The sequence below is a fragment of the Lytechinus pictus genome, chromosome 7 (assembly GCF_037042905.1).
Source record: "Lytechinus pictus isolate F3 Inbred chromosome 7, Lp3.0, whole genome shotgun sequence".
Lineage (NCBI taxonomy): Eukaryota > Metazoa > Echinodermata > Echinoidea > Temnopleuroida > Toxopneustidae > Lytechinus > Lytechinus pictus.
The window spans coordinates 37,779,437-37,796,049 of NC_087251.1; the positions used below are offsets into that span (position 1 = coordinate 37,779,437).

Here is a 16,613-nt window from a genome sequence, read left to right on the forward strand (position 1 = left end):
AGTTGCTATAGTGTACTAATGCTTTTATCTTTTGAATGTTGGATTGAATAGGTAAAAAAGTAACTATGATTAAAGGACAAGTCCACCCAATCAAAAGCTGATTTGAATAGAAAGAGAAAAATCAAAAAAGCATAACACTGACAAATTCTTCAAAATCGGATGTAAAATAAGAAAGTTAGGCCTATAACATTTTAAAGTTTCGCTTATTTCTCAAAACAGTTATATGCACATCCTGTTCGGTATGTAAATGAGGGTACCGATGACATCACCCACTCAGTTGTATTTTTTGTATGAAATAATTGTCAAATTCGTAAAAATGGAAATATTGTATAATTCAAACAATAAAAAACAAAAGAAATAGTGAGTGAGTGACATCGTCGACTCCCTCACTGAATTGAGCATAGAACTGTTTTGTGAAATATAAGCGAAACTTTAAAATGTCATAACTTTCTTATTTTACATCCGATTTTGATGAAGTTTTCAGCGTTATTCACGTTTAAGTTTTCTCTATTTATTTAAATCAATTTTGTTTCAGGGGTGAACTTGACCTTTAAAAAGGTTTTATATTATTTTTCTTTTCTCTTTGCAATTTGCTAGATGTCGGACACCGGCACCCGGCGCACCTACAATGTAGCTCGAGCAAGGACGGCTTCGTAGCGGGAGTTTCGAATTGAATATAGGCCTAGATCTTTTCTGTTCATTTTGTACAAATTTGGGCTAGATTTGAAAATGAAAAACGCATCAATAGACCAGAACAGCATTAATGTTGTGCATTTCAAGTTGTTACTCTTCTACCATCACGACTTGGAAATTGGAGCGGATGGACATGTGACTCAGCCAGGCTCAGCAGCAGGCAGGCAGGTCTGACTTGGCCTAGTCTGGGCCGTTGGATCCCCGTGCAAGTTCTGGAGCGATTGCCTGGCTTTAGGCTAGTGCCAGCTAGTAGTAGTAATGATCCGGCCGCCAATCCCTGACTCCTGAGCAGCTGACAATAATCTTCTTAGCCTTTGCTGACCGACCACCATCATGTCAGATTCGGCATCAGCAATACGGAAGAGGAGGTACCACTACCAGTAAGTATACAGACTTTACTTACAGTCTGTAGACCTGGGGGGAGGCACTCATATTACTTAGTCATAAAACATATTTATAATTAGGCCTATATTTTATAATTATATTCTGATGGGGTGTGCCTCACATAAATCCTGGTAAGAGTTCCATATGCACCCCCCACTAAAATTGAAAATATAAACATGGAGAAGGTTCAGAATAATATATCTAGCCCTAATAATAATATCGAACATATATGATGGGGAAGTGGAAATACATACCAAAATATGGCTTTATTCCGTCAAATTTCGAGTCAGATCTTGTGCGTGTAATTGTCCATAGACATCGGTTTATTTAGTCAGTAAAGGGTCTGCGAGTCAAGACTAGTCGAACTATCGGCTGATAATCGTAAAAATACCCTTTCCGGTATCAGCGCTTCTCGCTAGCATAGCGGGAAAGGTCTTGACTGCAGATCAACCGAGGTGAGTTCGAGTCCCAACTAAGGTAAGCAACAGTAAAAAAATGATAGAAAAATCTGAAGTGAACGAACCGGAAGTCTCAACAATCTTTTGTTATTTTTGGTGGGGGGTGCATATGGAACTCTTTCCTAAATCCTGAATTGAATTTAATGGGGATTGGGGATATAACTAGCCAGGCGGCTTCTTGAGAGTAAAAATTATTTACTAACGTATGCTTACTCTCAATGAAGCCAGGGATTCCTTCCTATTCATCTGCGTGTACCGCAAAAAAACCTGAAACTTTCGCCCCCGAGATTAGGGAAGTACAATAAGAAACAGAACCCATATTAATAAAGCTTAGAAATGACTAGGATATCGGCATTTTGCCCCCTCCCTCCCAATTTTTCACGACCAAGAAAAAAGAAAAAGAAAGGGATAAGGATAAAATATAGGCCTGTTATTTTCCAAGTGTTATGTCATAATTTATCAAAAACTTTTTGTAATTATGTCGAAATTTTTGCTCGCTCGCAACTTGTTATTAATTTTTACGCGATACGCCCTATTGAGCCCCCTCAAAAATTTTGGCTCATTACACCACTGGGACAACCCCTTCAAAGAAACAAACAAATCAACTTTGAGTGGTCGATCGGGGAAAATATGGGTGAAAAAAAATTTCGGGCCCCCCGTATTGGCGAGAGCTGGATCTGCCCCTGAGGTACGGTGCATGTCACTCAGGCCTAGCGCTTTGCATGATGATGCATGTATATGTGAGCACTAGCACAGTAGCAGTGCATGGAGCTGCTAGCGGAAGGAGTTGTGAAGCCGTGTGTGCAGCTCTCGCATGCGGTAGTCGCGCTGGACAATTTTGGCAGGGCTAGGGAACTGAGATGTTCATAGCGGGGTGTTGTGTGAGCGGGGCAGGGCGGCTTCTGAATGGAAATTTCGTCATTCGGAGTATCTATAAAAATGAAAATTAGGTCTGAAAAAGGGGGTCATCAAAGCGGCATGTCCCCGTACGACCAATATATGTGAGTGCCCCCCCCCCCCTGGGACATTAGATCTTCTATGTTTCTTTCATTCCATTTGTGCAATTTTGTCAACTTTTTTTTTAAATTGAAGTTTGAATAGGCCATGGGCATGGCACCTGTTGATTTTGTGCAATTTTGTCAACTTTGAATATTTATTTAGAGTCTAGATCTATTTCAATGTATTTAACCAGGGTAGCCCACTCAGCAATAAACTGGTCTCACGTGGGTTCCTGGAATGCATGTTAAAAACAAGTGGGTATAGATCTATATATCTAAAAACATTGCAAATAGATGCAAATATACAAGTTGATATGAGTAACATATTAAAAGGGAAGTTCAACCTGACAAAAAGATAGCATAAATATAAACAAAAATATTGCTGAAGGTTAGAAAAGTTATTAGAATTTTAATTATTTGATTTGTGACATATGCGAGCAACTATCCTATGTATTGTATGGGTGAAAAATCAATGAAACGTCATTTCTCAGAAAATTGAAAAGGTTTTTATTGTACATGTACCTTCAGTATATCAATAAACAAATAATTTCACACCCATTCCTAAAAAGAAAACAAAAAAAAGTAATCGTGAACCATTAAAAAATAGAAATTTATGCATTTTATATTACATAACGTACGGGGCAGCTGCTTGTTAATGACGTCACAAATCCAAAACTTTAAATTCTGATAATCTTTAATGGATTTTCCTCAAATCTTTACCAATAATTTTTTTAAATTATTTTTATGCTATTTTTACAACAAACTTTTCTTTGGGGTGAACTTCCCTTTTAAACTTGTATCATATAACAGAAAACAAAATACCAAGTAGACCTATACTATACGGCATCTATAAAGATAATACAAACTAGGTCGACTATAATGAATGAACAAAATTACAAAGCAATACATACAGTGCAGCCTGATACAGTGATAAATGAAATTAATCACAGGCATAAAAGGTTGATTGCAATTTATCAGGCAACTTTTAAGCTTAAAATTTAAAAAAAGATGAACTTCTAGTTTTTTGTTAAAAATTTATAGAGATCGTGATTGTTTTATTTCAAATGGCAAGTTATTCCAAAGTAAGCTCAGTAAGAAAGAGAATGCTAGATAAAAATCTTGGTATGAGCTTTTGGGGTGATTAAATTATCTTTTGCTGCAAATGTAGTGTTGAAACAATGAGAGTCACTTGCAAGAGTAAACACATGATAGAATTCTGATGATAGACCATTAATACACCTACATAAAAATACATGTACATTAAAAATAGGTAACCTATCGTTGAAGAGGAGCCATTTGAATTCATGAAACATTTCTTTCTAGGGGATATATAAAAATGAAATTTTAGGATTAATCTAGCTGCTCTTTTTTGAAGTTTGTGTTCAGTCAGTGTGCATATTGAAACGCAACCCCCAGATTTCACAGCAATAATCAAGGTGTGATTAGACTAACATATAGAATCTTAAGGGTATTTTTGTCAAAAGCCATGATGGCTCTTAACCTAGCCTCAGGTGATGGTTTGTGTACGCTTCAGTCACTATACAAACCATCAGGGTGAAGGTGAGTCAATTATAGCACATGAAGAATAAAGATTTTAAATCAATTTTCAGAGCAATACCACTCATCCAATGTACATGTGCAAGGTTATGATATAGGCCTAACTTTGTTCTGTGTTAGGACTCCATGTGTGGTGAAATAAGATTGGAATGTTTGGCTTATTTTCACTTGTTCTTGGGATAAATGCTTGATTTTTTTACTCTCAGTCTGTCAGTTTCCATTACAGATTTTCGTCATGTAACTTGGCTCTAAAGTAAATTGAATTAAAAAGAGAAATTGTTTGGTCCAAATTCAGACCAACTTTACTTTCCACCAATAGCGCGACTACAAAAAGATATATGCTCAAAATTAACGTTTTTGAGCACTGATGAATAAAAAAATGATCTCCAAGTTAATGATGAAAACAAAATGATAATTGTAAGGAACTGAGTAAATTTGGTTACAAAAGTGATGTTTTGAATAATTTTTAGATTATGTATGATGCATAGATCTACATGTAGATTCACAACAGACAATTGCAAGTGACTGATACATTTTCTACCATGGAAAATGAATGAACTAGATTCTGGTTGCTTATTGATCGAGTACATCTTAAAGATGCCTGGTAAGCCCATTTTTTGCATCAAGTAGACCGTGTAAAAAAAAATCTTACAAGTCGTGAATTGACAGTCAAATTTCTATGGTCTCACCCTGATGCCTTAGTTTGTGTTGAACTGAGGTATTTCTGACTTAGACTGTAGACCAAAAAAAGCTTCAGTCTCTGTACAATCAGTTTCGCTGAACTCTGTTGGCTGCACTCATCAGTATATGGTCAAATGTCAGAAATGAATCCCCAGAAAAGATGGTTATTCCTGTCTATTTCTGTCCCTGCTTCTTCCTTTCTCATGTTCCCTCTCCTGTTCCCTCTCCTGTTTTCTATTTCCTCTTGCTTACTCTTTTCTTATTTAAGTACAAATATTCATGTACTAAAGGGAATAATTTTCCTGGTATCGCATTGCACTTTGCTCCACATTTTTGAAAGACTGCTATGCAAAAAGTCTTTTGTATAGCATATTTTTACATAGGACTGTACATTACTTAGTTGAGAGCTTTTCTTATGACCAAAAATGCTATTCAAATTTGTAAAGCAAAATTATTCCCTGTACTATGTGTGTTTGATTGATTTCCCCCTCCTTTTTAGATATATATGATGGGGTGACCGTAATTTGTGCAAATTTGAAAAAATTATTATGAAGGTGATATTCAGTTTATTACTCACAGAACCTGTCACAGTTCACGAAAAAAACAAAAAACTAAAACCATGAATACCAAATGGACTACAAGATCCTAGAGTCGCAATCACTTGACAGAATTATTATGTTGGTCAAATGGTTTTGATGACATTGCAATCTCAAAACTCTATGCTGATCGACAAGGGTGTGTTATCTAGGGAAAAAAAGTCACAACATAGTGTGACCTTATTTTACGCATGATAGTTTTGCAAAGCTTTATAAAAGAAGTCGGGCACATTTAGGAAAGATAATTGTATCAGATGCTGGTTAAAATGGCACTAAATGGGTTGGTATCACATTATATTTGTTTGAAGATGTCTGCAATTTCTTGATGCTAAGAAGGTGACAAAATTTTCTGATCTTTTGACAATATTTTCACAAATGCAGAATAGTTTCATGGAGTGTGGGAGTAGACCCTCTGTCATATGATTGTCATATTTCTAATGCAAATACATGTAATATGTTCATATCTTCATGAGATAATGTCTGGGAACAAGCTTTTTTAATTCGTTGAGTGGTCAACCCAGAAATGAAATATGTTTCCGATCAAGTTCAACTCAACAAAGCCAGTACATGCCCATCATATCTCAACAGAAATTTTCACTGGGTGACTTGTGCAGCGGAATACATGATCAGATACTAACTATATACCTGGGGGGCGTTTCATGAAAGGACTTGTCGGACGTTTTATCCGACAAGTCCCATTTTATCCGACAGTTACCATAGGAACAGTGCCCTCAGCCAATCAAAATCATGGAAAGATGTCAGATCTGACAACTTGTCGGATGAAAATATTGATGAAACGCTACCCTGTACTCAATGTCGGTATGTACAAGCCTTGTCAACAACATTCAATAGTCCAAAATTTGTCATGCTCCATGTGCACCATTTCAAGGTCTAGCACTGAAGTGAACTATAACTAGATTTTCTGAATACTATTAGAACGCCTAGCCTTGCTATATAGATTTTAGTCATTTCATATCTACAGTAGATGTAAATTCACATGAGTCAAGAAATAATTACGCAGGGACTCTGATCGCTTTAAGTGAATTTTCTGATTTTAGGAAATAAGAAATTATTATCTTGCAACTCTACCTGTGGAATTTGAACAACTTGAAAATTATTTTGTTGTCTTTTGTAAAACAAAAAATAAATAAAATAAAAGGATAAAGTTTGAGAAAATTTGGACAAGCAACTTTAAGAAAGTTACATGTTTGTCAATATCATTTAAATGCCCAGAATTTTGATGCTATGAAGATCTTCCCATTCATTGGCAAGGTGACCGAGGTGTGCTCATGATATCCTACATTCCTACTCACATATCAACAACGAGCAGAAGTGCACAGCCAATATTAGATATTATATCCCTTACTTAAGATTGTTGTATTGAGAGTGTACACAAGGAGAAAAAGAATAGTTTTACTACGAAAAACGTTTGCCATGAAATAGTTCATTTTCCTTGCTGACGTCACGCATAGTCCATTTTTCCCCTAGGGAAAAAGTGAACTATACGTTTTTTTTACCCCCCCTATCTCGCGATTCGCGAGCTGTGCGGCGCGATGCGAACAGAGCGCTGCACAGCCAGACCGTACTCTCCACTGCATGCCAGGGGAAACTTTCGGCGAGCTGCACTAACCAGGTGCCGGGCCAGGTGCGCTCGCTGAACAGACGATCCATACGGCAAGACCTATTATTTTCTCAACTTCTCAAGGATTGTTCTAAATCGACTTATTAAAAATTGTTTCGCTGTAAAATGGTATGAGTGGAAGGGATATAAAACAAATATATAATGACCCATTCTCGGAACAGGCTAAAACTATTCGCACTCAGGAACATCACATAGTACTATTCTCCCTCGGGCCCCTTCGATGCGAATAGTTTTAGCCAGATCCCCGATTGTCATTGTATATTTGTAGATTTGCAAAAACTACATCAACAGTAAGACAATTTTCCCAACTGGAATTTTGTTCAACGGGTCAAAAGCCCATTTGGTTTTGTGTACATGGATGATTACAAAAGATGTTTGGAAAACAAAAGTAGATTATGTATATGTAGAGAGATGAACAGAGTAATTTTTCATAAAGGAATCTGCTTATCACAATTTTAGTTGGCACCAATTTGTCTCTCTCTCTCCCAAACAGGAGATTGTCTCTGGATTTGGATTGAATTGAGAGAACATCACAAGACTAACTAATCGGTGCAATTGATGGCAGGAAGAAATCACTGTGATATCATCGACCATGACCATGATTATCTACTCAGCCCAGGAACAACAACAAGGAAGTTGGAAAAGTAAGTTGCCACTAGGTCAAAACCCATTGGCCCATATTCAGAAGTTGGGTTTAATTTAAACTCTGGTTTTAAGTTGTGGTTTATCTATGGAAAGCAAGTTGTTACATAAATCTATAACAGTAAAGGTTCAATGTATCAGCTCATTTGACTCGCAAAACATTATCCTGGGAAGGATAAGTATGACAGTTTTCTTCACCTTTAAATAATTAGTAAAGAGCACAGTAAACATGAGCATTCACTGTAAACAAAATTTTGAAACGTTTTGCTTCCCATAATTTTAGCAGAGTTAGACCATGGTCTAAGTTAAACCCGACTTCAGAATATGGGCCATTATGTCTACATTGGTCTCTTCCCATATGGTCTAATCCTAGCTTTTCTACAACCCATCTTCCATTTTGTCTAATTTCCAGTTATGCTGTACACATTTCTTCTAATCCACTTGGTCTGACACTAGTCTATATGATTACATGAAATGTTAAAGGACAAGTCCACCCCAACAAAAAGTTGATTTGAATAAAAGGAGAAAAATCTAACAAGCATAACACTGAAAATTTCATCAAATCGGATGTAAAATAAGAAAGTTATAACATTTTAAAGTTTTGCTTAATTTCACATAATAGTATATGCACATCCCAGTCAGTATACAAATGAGGGAACTGATGACATCACTCACTCACTTTTTCTTTTGTATTTTTATTATAAGAAATATGAAATATTATAAATTTCTCCTCATTGTCCTGTGAAACAAAGTTTAACTTCTCACTGAACATGTGGAATTACCATTGTTTAACATATATGGTTCAGTCAAGTTGGTTCTTATTGTCAAATCTGTAAAAATTGAAATATTGTATAATTCAAACAATAAAAAACAAAAGAAATAGTGAGTGAGGGACATCATTGATTCTCTAATTTGCATGTGACTAAATTGTGCATATAACTATTTTGTGAAAAATAAGCAAAATTTTAGAATGTCATAACTTTCTTATTTTACATCCAATTTTGATGAAATTTTCAGCATTATGCTTGTCTGAGTTTTCTCTTTTGATTCAAATCAACATTTTTATGAGGTGGACTTGACCTTTAATGAACCAAATTTTCATGTGACAAAGTGTAAAATAATAAGTAGATGAAGTAGAATATTGGACCACCTAAGCATGATACCAAATACCTGTTACATGTACTAGACCAAGTGACAGATATAAATGGACAAAACAGTGATTAGACCAATTTGTTGGTAGATTCATTAATTTATTGTCCTCAATGGAAATTCACTCTGTTGGCATTACAAAATATACATACATTTTTTACATAAATTATACTGCACAACACTTCAATTGATATACATTATGCACACCATAGATGTCATTATTTCAGTCATTATATTGTTACATTATTATATTACATTGTTATCACCTAAAGATATGTAACACTGGTTGAAGAGGTGAAATTTGATGAAGTTCAGATGACTGGCAAAGTGACAAGATATGGGCTTATTTAGTGTAGTTCATTGTATTTGCGGATAGAGAGCGGAACAAAGGAGTTGAGGAAGCGTGAAATACAGTATGTGCCTTCACTGACCGGTACTGTTTGCTTGAGCGCATGAGAGTATAACATGGGTGTAGAGGGTGATTATCATTTTCTATTATCTGTGAGACATGTTTCAAGATCATATTATTGTATTTATTTGTCAGATTTGTCACTTCGCCAGACATCTTGCCAGCATAATTTGCTATTTTCTGTAATTTTTGAGGTCATCTTTCCTGCACCCACCGAACCAAACAACACAACTGAAGATCATGACACTTTCAATTACGGTTTTATAGAATAGTTTCAGAATTATCCTATCAACATGGAATGAATTCATTTTTGTAAGAAAGTACATCCGTTGCTGTGCCCTTGTATACAGAGACTGACATTGGTCTTTCCACGATATAGCTCTTGGTCAATGGCTGTGCCCAGGTACTTAAAATTGTTGACTGTCTCTATAACTTCTCCTTTTAGATTAATTGGGTTTATTTGAACTTTGTTTACACGAAAATCGACAATCATCTCTTTCGTTTTGGCTGTGTTCAATTCTAAGAAATTTTTGTGATGCCATTGCTCAAACACAGATAACTCCTAAGACTAAGTATATGCAAAACAAAGAAAAAAAGTCTAAATTGTAAAATATACAGCCTCTCTCTCTCTCTCTCTCTCCAATGACTTCTTTAATTCACTTTAGGCATTGAAATCTATTTTAAAAGTAAATTAACCATGAATATTGTACAGGAAACAAACTGAAATCAAAGCTAAATCATCTTTGTCGAGTTTATTGGAATCAATTAAATGAAATAAGCTCCTGTTATCATGTCACATACTTAAACATGTTAACTTATGCAATCTCCACTTCTGCACTCTTACCCAGTTGGTATCTGTAATGAATAGTGAAACAGCCAGTCAGAAGTTTACATGAAAGCAATAAGAAATAATAAACCATTTAGAAGTTCACATGAAAGCAATAAAGTTTTACACATTTATCTATATTCTTTTGCATTAAGTAGACACATATCTTTTCAAATGACTAAAATAATTATGTAAAATAAATATAAAGTTACCAAGTAAAAATAAAGTTACACACATTGTAACGGCAAAGTACGGTGCTGTTAGTTCGAGATGTACATGAACAAATTAAGTTTAACACGTCTCATTGGCAAAATGTTTAGTATAATGAAAGATCTGAGTCACTCTTAGAAAGACTTTACAAAGCCAAACACACACAGTAAAATGAATAAATAAATCTTTTGATTAGATGAATTTTGCAAGTAACTAATATTGATTAACAATCATAAGCCTCATCTTGGCAGGCAGATGCACCTAAATAAATTAAATTTCCTGATCTACTTCTCTTTATTTAAAGACATATATACAAAAAATAAATAGATTTTGCATCTTAAGAAAAAATGAATGTTATGCTCTGACAATTGCTCTACCTCCAAAACTTTTCAAGTTGAGAAAGGAAAATACTTAACCAGCTATCGGTCCAAACCCACTATTTATTTGTATTTGCTAAAGATTTAAGGAGAGCTAACATAATTGATTGCATATGTTGATTATGTTGTTGTTGCTGCTGCTGTTGACTGTTGCTGCTGCTGAAGAAGTTGCTGTTGTTGCTGGAGCAATTGTTGTTGCATCATTTCAAATCGTCTTTCCCGTTTCTCCTCATCTGCTTTTCTTTGATCCTCCTCCTCCCGTCTCCTTTTTGTTTCTTCATCACGTCTCCTGTTTTCGTCTGCTAGTCTCTTTTCCATCTCCTCCCTTTTCATTTCCCGTTCGAACTCCATTTTACGTTCAATTAAGGCAAGGGTATGTCGGCAATTGTTCCTATGGCTACGTGCTGTGGTGCTGCATTCATCTTGGTGTCTTGGTGCCTTTTCATTTCCCGTTCGAACACCATTTTACGTTCAATTAAGGCAAGGGTATGTCGGCCATTGTTCCTATGGCTACGTGCTGTGGTGCTGCATTCATCTTGGTGTCTTGGTGCCTTTTATTTCCCGTTCGAACTCCATTTTACGTTCAATTAAGGCAAGGGTATGTTGGCCATTGTTCCTATGGCTACGTGCTGTGGTGCTGCATTCACCTTGGTGTCTGAAATGAAAATATTGTAATAAGTTGTGCAGAAAGGGAGTGTGAAAAAATATATTGAAATCAAAATATTGCTTCTCTCATTTAAAAATCACATCTAATTGTTTCACATGAAAAACATTTTTTTTGGGCTTACATGGGAAGCCTATCCATAATATTTCACCCTATAACAACTGTGGAATGATCATGTACAGCTCTAACACTATACGCTAATGTATGATTCTTTTCCCCCTCAGAAGTTGCACCTGTCGAGAATTTACATCATAAGGATGTACCGTCGCGGTGCCCCATGCAATGACATGACCAAATTGGCTGAAACAACAAATGGCACGAGTACATACGCAGGTAGTCATACTTTTTCAGTTCTTCGAGTCTTAATCGAATGGAACCATGAAAATTCCTCCATTTTAATTTAATAATCATACACAAAAGCAAGCCTTATCTTACATCAATCATCTTGAATCTCACTCTTACTAGCTTTGCCAGGGTTAGCTAAGGCTAGCCTAAGGTTAAGCAGTTACGACCGGCCCGGGCCGGGGATCTTGCCGTACATCCCAAGAAATGCAATGCCACTTAATTAGCCAGGCCCATGCCATTGTAGAGCAAGTACTTCAAGCAAATGTTAGTATTTTAAGGAAGTTAAAAAAACTCACCGAATTCAAGCTTAGATCCATGGCATCCTTCGAATCTATATCTTTAATATTTAACGTTCAGCTGTAACTTGTTGACTTTGTGACTTTGTCGTTGATTTATTTTGGAATTACACTCCAGATACCAGATCGAGTGATGATTACATGCACAGTGCACAAGGCGCTTTTTAGGTACAGGCATGCTGATTGGCTGTTGCTTCCCCGGCTAACCTGAACCGCAGATTGAATGTTTCCGTTGCGGATGCAAAAGGTAAATAAATTCTCATGTCACACAATTTGCATATTGCAGGACAGTCTTTTACGACGGGCCCAAAAGTCTCTTCCAAAATCAGTTACCGTCGTAAAGATAGGTCCGCATTGTCCAGCAAAAAAGTCGCTAACAACTAACAAGTATTTAATGCTATTTAATTTCAAGTTCAATTTTTTTTTTTCAAGTATACTTAATGGGGGAATAAATACAAAAGAACAAAATAAAGCACTGATCGCACAAATACATAAAGAAATATCTTGTAGTACTATAACAAAATTATCATGAATACCTGTTTAGCCTATTGAATTAGGTTTGATTGGCCTGGTTCAGTTTATAATTCAAACTAGGGGGCTGTTTCATGGAGCTGTGTGTATTACACATAGCTTGTGAATATATAACCTTTTATGTAGCTGACATACCACAAAAGAACATGTTCCAGTCCTGCTTGTGAACAGTTCTTAATTGGAATATGTCTGCACCTTAAAGTTAGCTCAACATTATTTAAATTTGATATAACTGTGATCATGCAGTGACATCTCTTGAGGTTAACGGCTTGCTTTTCTGATTGTTATCCATCATACTTTACTTGATAATGTTTACAATTTTGATTAATTTTGTAGACATCATATTTCCCTGACGTTTAATGTTTCATTTTGGTTAAAATCTGTATATGTCTTCTCTCAGCTTATCTGCAATATGAACTTCTTGATTTTCGATTCTATCTTATGTATACATGTAGTTGTTTTCAAAGTCAGCATTCTATAATGTAATGCAGGCCAGACTGTCGGATGCGTTCCACTTTTAATATGGAGGAGGGGGGGATATGATTTTTTTTAGCAATTAAATTAACTGAATTCAATTCAATAACGAGTATACATGTATGGGTAATATTTGGAGAGTTTCATGACCTACATCTTTCTATCTGGTTATCTTCTTTTTTCTTTTTCTAATTTTTCTAATCTTTCCCCCCTTTTTATACTACATGAGGAATCCGGGGGGGGGGGGGGGGTAGTCACCTCCTGCTGCCCCTGTAGCACAGCCCTGTTGAGTATGATACAAATTTTCCATATATTTATCATAGCAAGTTATCTTGGCCATAGGGCTCAATGGGTTAATGGCTTATCTATAGATTTCTTCATTAAACCTAGGGCCTTTTCACATGTGAATCTTGAATCATCATTGTAATGATGACTGCAATTCCTCTTTAGAATCATCAGACTTTTCACACGGAAAATTCATACCGTAATTTGAGTGAAACTTACACCTGTAATTGGAATTCACCTCCAGAGTAGAATTTGAATTTGTGATTGTGATAAGCGTTCGTGATTCTAGTTTGGTTTCACATGTGCTCAAAATTCATCATGAGCCTCATTTTTCACTGGAATTATCATGCAAATTACAATTTATTTTACCTAAACTACGCATTTATCTTTGTCTCAAAGGTATGCATGACATGTTGAATTATGAGGTAACAGGTCATTGTCTGACCTAGCAACATTGAGGTTTAGAGTGCCATCATTATTATAAAAAATCCTGAAGGAGATGCACATGTTCATTATTTTTGCAATTGTTGTGAGAACAGACACTTATGAATGGAAGAATACTAACCATTGAAATCCAAAGAACAGCATATAGCTTGCTAACATTTGAGCCATTGTATGGGCTTAACATTTTGAACAAGTCATTCAAGTTATTAAATTCATATTCAAATGTAATGAAGTCCCAATTTGTATTCATTACATTTGAATACAAATTGGGACTTCATTACATTTGAATATGTAATGAAGTCCCAATTTGTATTCAGGGATGCATGATAAAAAGATTATCACCTCTTCTCTGCCTATTGGATGAAGGCAGTAACTGTAAAGTGTATAAAACATGTTTATGCATGAGATTTAGGGAGTATCATAACCCCAGCTAATCTTTATGCTGGCCTTCTTTATTATCTATTTATATCAGCCTTCTTTCCGCTGACATGAATAGGTGATGCAACTGGGCTGCATTTTCAACTCAAAAGCAATTTATGCTCATTAGATTTGAATCAAATATTCAAGTGTACATTGCATACAGTACAGTGTACAGCATGAGATAGGTAGGCTATTGCTCCCCTTGTATTTTTGCATTTTTATTCTCGTAAAAAAAACAAGAAAATAATAATTTGGTAATTTTTTATCTCAACTGTGTAGCACTACAGGTGCTGTCATCAACATTGATATCGTAATCAAGGCCAAGTTTTTAAAATGTAATGTACATATTTCATAAGACTTGGACATAAGGGTAATCAGGTAACACCGATCATCATGGATCAATGGCCATTTATAATGCAGGCTAGACTAGACTGCATGAGGTGTTCCACTTATTTACCATTGATCCGATGACCTGAAAGATCTTTATTTTGGCTAACATAGAAATTATTTATTTATGTTCAACAGATCAAACGGCACAGGCATTTGACAGCTGTAGATCAAGCAGTCCGTGTACTTCTAGATTCAATATGCAACTTCTCTCGTAGAATACAGGATTCTGGGTATTTACACCTGGATACAAGGGGAGATGTCAAGAATGTGGGAATCCTCTTGCCTTTCAGGATGATTCCTACCAAGAATGTCAGGAAAACTGCTGCTACTTACGTAGGAATCAGTTGCAATCCCATCTATACACAACAAAAAAAGTAAGTTCCTCCTAAATCAAAATGCTGTAACTTTTGAACAGAATAATTTTAAAATATAATATTTCGTAGGTGGTTTTTTACACTCATTAAGCAACTTCTGGGGGTAAATGAGATTGATCGATTGGGTCATGCATGAGTAATCAAAGATTGAATTAAAAATTACCATTTTTGAAAGTCGATCATAGAGTCGTTTTTCAGATTGTGTAAATACAAACATGACAAAGTTGGGCAAAGGTTGTTTTGGGGTGAATTTTATGGTGTTAGCGCTGTTTTACTATCCAGCATTTAGACACTCCACACAAAATTTTGATAACGTATGTTCATGCTTGAGTGAGCACATCATTTTTGTGACGTATCATCATAGGGGTTTATGGTAGTATCCTCTGTAACTTGTTAAAACATGTTAAAATTTGAAAATGTTAGTTGCTCCCCTCCCCCAATTTCTTGGCACCTCCCCACTTTCAAATTCTGGATCCACCACTGATTTGTCCATAAATTCAACTGATCCTAAAAAATTGTTAGGAAAAGAATACACTAATGCAGTAAAAAGAGTTTTAATTCCTAAGTTTTCAAGTGTGCTCGCTCAACCATGAAAGTGTAAAAAGTTCGGAAAGTGTGTGGTGATAAAAATGATGGATAATAAAAACAACACCAAATAAATTACATTTAAAACCGAATTTACCCCCATTATTCGCTTTATAACCCCTCAAAATGAGTCTGTGACATTGTAAATACCCCTTTACCCCTAGGCGTGCTCACTCATCCATAAATAAAGAAAAGATAATTACAGTTACCAAATTGAAACATTACTTGCCAATTATATTTTAAAATCATATTTTTTGTTTTCATTGAATGGTCATTGAGCTGTGAAATGATGAATATTGTTGAAGGTACTCTTCCCAAAAACAATTGTCATCATATTCGATCATTTTCATCGATAAAAATGTGTAAAAATGCCAATAATAGCCAATTTTGACTGTTTATTCAACTGTGAAATTTAGCCACAAGGTTGTATCGTGTTTTAGAAAGTACATTTTTTCAAGCCTTCTGACTATTTTTTCATGGTGAGAATGTGTGATTCGTTCCAATAAACTGGAATGAAAGTCATGATATTCTGCTTGTGACAATTTTGCCTTCTGGCGGTGCTCACTGAAGCATGGCAAAAAATATGTCCGTAACAATTCACTAAGAGAGTAGCTTATAAAGTTACCGACACGCTCATGTAAAAATATATAAAAACTCCCAGTGGTTTGGAAATTATGGATGTTTGTTTAAGGGGGGACTTACTTTTTTTGTTGTGTATATTTCTTTTCCAAGACAGTGTGTCCCAGAAAAGAACGAAATCGAAAACTACTGCTTATCATAACTTAATCATAAATACAATAGACAACCTACAGTATTGAACAAATATTATTTTGCTCAATTTTGGCAAATTTTGCCCAATTTTCCATGTCGCGGGTGGGGCGAGGGGGTCGAAAATTCAAACTCCCTGGATCCTCTTGATTCTCGCTGTAAGAATCGGTTAGGATGCTAAAAATTCCCAGGGAGCGAAGACGGCTGATTTGGAGGGTTTCGGGGGAAATATTGAACAAATATTATTTTGCTCAATTTTGGCCAATTTTGCCCAATTTTCCATGTCGCGGGTGGGGCAATGGGGTCGAAAATTCAAACTCCTTGGACCCTCTTGATTCTCGCTGTAATAATCAGTTAGGATGCTAAAACATCCCAGGGAGCAAAGATGGCTGATTTGGGGGCGTTTCGGGGGAAA

At 35.8% G+C, this 16,613-nt stretch overlaps 1 long non-coding RNA gene across 1 annotated transcript; it reads left to right on the top strand.

The window, feature by feature from the left end:
• Positions 1–685: 685 nt before the first annotated feature.
• Positions 686–15,746, top strand: LOC135154633 (uncharacterized). Its single transcript, XR_010294005.1, has 5 exons — positions 686–1,073; positions 7,503–7,653; positions 11,511–11,619; positions 12,046–12,174; positions 14,607–15,746. It is a non-coding gene; the product is annotated as an uncharacterized LOC135154633 (long non-coding RNA).
• Positions 15,747–16,613: the final 867 nt, after the last annotated feature.